Here is a 4,376-nt window from a genome sequence, read left to right on the forward strand (position 1 = left end):
TCCATTCAGCTTGTTTCTTGTATTTCTGCCCATTGGACACATGAGGGGGCCATTGAACCACATAACTATGAGTGGCTAGGGACACACACACACACACACACACACACACACACACACACACACACACACACACACACACACACACACACCTAGATCTTGCCAGATTCTTTCCCAGTAGTTCAGACATTGTATGGGTATGTTCTTGTTACTTGTGGGTGTGTGTGTATGTGTGTGATAGGGGTATTGAATGAGAACTCAAATTTAAGTTGTCAAACAGATTTTCTAGGTGGCAAAAGATCTGGACTATTTCTACTTTGATCTCATTTCTTGTATTTCTTTGGGAATGGTTTGTCCTCCTAATGGTGTCTGGAGCTCTACCCCTCTGCCCTATCAGATGCTCAGAAGTCCATCCAGCTCGCCCCTGATTGGCCAGAGGGATACTTCCTCAAGGGGAGTGCACTGATGGGGTTAAAGGTCAGTGTCTGAGCTCTCTACTGTGAAAATGGAAATGGCTGCGTGTGTGTGTTTGTCTGTCAGTGAAATTTGACTCTCAATCTCTTTGCACTCTCCCCACTCATCTTATCTCCCCTCTCTCCCCCATCCTCTCTCTCTCCCTCCCCTCTACCTCCTCCCCTCCTCCCATCCCTCCCCTCTACCTCCTCCCCTCCTCCCATCCCTCCCCTTTTCTCTCTCCAGCTGTATGGTGAGGCAGAAAGGGCCATGGATCAGGTGTTAAAGCTGGATCAGGACTGAGATGAGTCCTCCACTGAGGTCTTGAACTGCAAGGTCCTGCAGCTCATGATGAGGGGAGACAGGGGTCAGGCTCCGGCCTAATGGAGTTGGTGGTGGTAGAGTTGGATAACTCAATGTGTCCGAAGTTGAGGTTTGGTTTTCTGTCTCTCCTCCCTCTCGGAACTCCAGTGGTGGACCACTCCTCCCCTCATGACTCCAGTTGTGGACCTCTCCTCCCCTCAGGACTTCAGTGGTGGACCTCTCCTCTCCTCAAGACTCCAGTGGTGGACTCTCCTCCCCTCAGGACTCCAGTGGTGGACCTCTCCTCTCCTCATGACTCCAGTGATGGACCTCTCCTCCCCTCAGGACTCTAGTGGTGGGCCTCTCCTCCCCTCAGGAATCCAGTTGTGGACCTCTCCTCCCCTCAGGACTCCAGTGGGTGAGTGTGTTTATTTCTGGTTATTCCACAGTATACATTTCTACAGTTATAGATTCTATATGCCGTCTCAAATAGCACCCTGTTCCTACATTCCTTGTATTTTGACTGCGGTCACCTCCATCCCTTCCTCTCCTACTTCTACATTCTGTGCTGTAGGTGAGGGGAGATATAATTACAATGTAGAACTCTGATACTCGCTATGTTCTGTACTGTAGGTGTGGGGAAATAGAGAGTATCAAAGTTCTACATTCTAATTATATGTTCTCTACTGTAAATGTAAATCTCCCTCGGCCTGAGCTGTGAAACATGGAAATTAAATCATCATTAGAACTTGAAGGGATCTTTGCCCAGTGAACTGCCTCTATGATGACAATGTTGTAGACACTAAGGGGGCTGACATCTGTTGTTATCATGTGTTTTACTGTGTATGTATGTATGGTCATGTGACTGGACATGTGACCCCTTGTGATGTCATTGTGAGACTCACTGCCAGCCTGATGCCATAGGGTGCCTAGTAATTGCCCCTACAGGGGATAAATAAATGTTATTTTTGAATTGAATTACAGTTGAATATGGGGCATGTTCCAGGCAGACTATATTGCAATCACCTGCCTGCTCTCACAAACATTAGTTCTTCTCCTTTTTTACCTAAAGGGGTACTATAATTCAAAATCAAATACCTAAATGATCCATGGTATGACCACCTTAAAACAATTCCATATGTCAGCTAGTAGAATAACCCTCCCGTCCCCGTCCGGCTCAGACTTCTAGATATTCCGAATCCCAGTGTCAGAGGGAGTCCAGTGCCTAAACACACAAATCAAATTGTATTTGAAACATGCTCCGATTACAACAGGTAGACCTGACTGTCAAATGGTTATTAAATAGTTATTAAACAACAATGCAGTTTTTTATGGAAGGAATATTCCTTTTTTTTTATTATAAAAATTGTAAATAAAACTGAAACTAAATGACAATAAAATAACAACAACGAAGCAGCAATAAACAATTTCATTATTATTATTCAATGTAAAAAAAACAAAATAAACGCATCACTCAGACACAATAAGACACAATAATCCCAGACAGACAGACAGACAGACAGACAGACAGAGAGACAGACAGACAGACAGACAGACAGACAGACAGACAGACAGCTATATGCATGTCAGGGTTCACTTTGGGTCCATTGTTCTGAAGATCAGAGAGCTGAAGACATCTCTTTCACACTAGAACACAGTGGACATTCAGAGCAGCTTGCCTTGGCCTTGGCATAATGACAGCTCACTGTTGTCTGTTGTTTCTAGCTAGCTAATGTTTGTAGCTAAAAGTAGGCTCACTAACTAGCTCACTAGTTAACTATGGGGTCTTGCTGTAATTCAGCGGCAGCGCATCATATTGTTCACATTTCAGTCCATTCAGAGTAGCTGTGTGATGCAGAGAAATGCTAGTTTAATTAGGAAAAATCTTCATGTAGCTAACAAACTAGCTGAGCTCAATTGTTCGCTCAATTCAAATGTCAGTTCAACATAAATCCCAATATCACAGTATTTTTATGTTCGCGCCTGGTTAATTCTCTATACATTTTACTTTTTCAAATGTTATTTTACCTTCTATTTTGTATATTTTCATTGGACTTGTAGGGACATATGAAGCCTGGAGGCTGCAGTAATGATGAGATGTCAGTAGGGAGAGCTCTAGTCTAGAACACTGGAACCAAAGATACTCCCCTTTCATCTGTTCTGGAACCTTCAGTACCAGCTGATGAACAGTGATGGGAATGGATCACATTTTGTCTCTTGTAAAACATGTAGGTCCACTCCTCAAATAAAGAAATGTAACTACAGTATTCTGACTTTAGACCATTTTCTATTTAGATTCAGTAACATCCCTTATGTGACATGTTGCTGCATGTTAATGCCCTGACTAGACTACTCGATAAGTGTCAACCACAGAACTCACACTTAGGCTATGTCTGCTTCTACTAATACTTACAGTAGACCTTTTCTTGTTTCCACACATTGACAGTAAGTTGACTGACTGTTCAAGACCTCTCCCCTTCACTTCACTCTGTAAGTACACTTGACAATATCTTGAAATATAGTTTTAGTTATGTTTTTAGCCAAACATCACATGACTTACTGTATCTTTGTACTTGTTGGTTTATTTTGAACTGTGTTTTGGTTGTTACATCAGGGCCTGTATTCATAAAGTGTCTCAGACGGTCCATATAATTATGATCTAAAAGGCTAAACTGATCCCAGATCAGCTCTCCTACTTTGATACACTTTGTAAATACTGACCCTGGACTGTGGTTTCATGTGTTTAGTTTAGATCAGTTTATTCATTTACATGTTTAAACCATGATCAGTAGAGTTTGCCAGTAATACCCAGATCTCCATTCAATGTTCACTGTTTATCAGTTTAACAGTGTAAGTTTAACAGGGTCAAGTATAACTGTGTGTGTGTGCTTGATAAACCTGAGACACAGTGATGGTGGGTTGTGTTTAGGAGTAGTATTAACATGAGACACAGTGATGGTGGGTTGTGTTTAGGAGTAGTATGAACATGAGACAGTGATGGTGGGGTGTGTTTAGGAAAGCACCAATTTGTAAGTCGCTCTGGATAAGAGCGTCTGCTAAATGACTTAAATGTAAATGTAAATGAGTAGTATTAACATGAGACACAGTGATGGTGGGTTGTGTTTAGGAGTAGTATGAACATGAGACAGTGATGGTGGGGTGTGTTTAGGAGTAGTATGAACATGAGATACAGTGTTGGTGGGTTGTGTGTAGGAGTAGTATGAACATGAGACAGTGATGGTGGGTTGTGTTTAGGAGTAGTATGAACATGAGACACAGTGATGGTGGGTTGTATTTAGGAGTAGTATTAACATGAGACACAGTGATGGTGGGTTGTGTTTAGGAGTAGTATGAACATGAGACACAGTGATGGTGGGTTGTGTTTAGGAGTAGTATTAACATGAGACACAGTGATGGTGGGTTGTGTTTAGGAGTAGTATGAACATGAGACAGTGATGGTGGGGTGTGTTTAGGAGTAGTATGAACATGAGACACAGTGATGGTGGGTTGTGTTTAGGAGTAGTATTAACATGAGACACAGTGATGGTGGGTTGTGTTTAGGAGTAGTATTAACATGAGACACAGTGATGGTGGGTTGTGTTTAGGAGTAGTATTAACATGAG

The sequence above is a fragment of the Oncorhynchus nerka genome, unplaced genomic scaffold (assembly GCF_034236695.1).
Source record: "Oncorhynchus nerka isolate Pitt River unplaced genomic scaffold, Oner_Uvic_2.0 unplaced_scaffold_1252, whole genome shotgun sequence".
NCBI classification, from domain to species: domain Eukaryota; kingdom Metazoa; phylum Chordata; class Actinopteri; order Salmoniformes; family Salmonidae; genus Oncorhynchus; species Oncorhynchus nerka.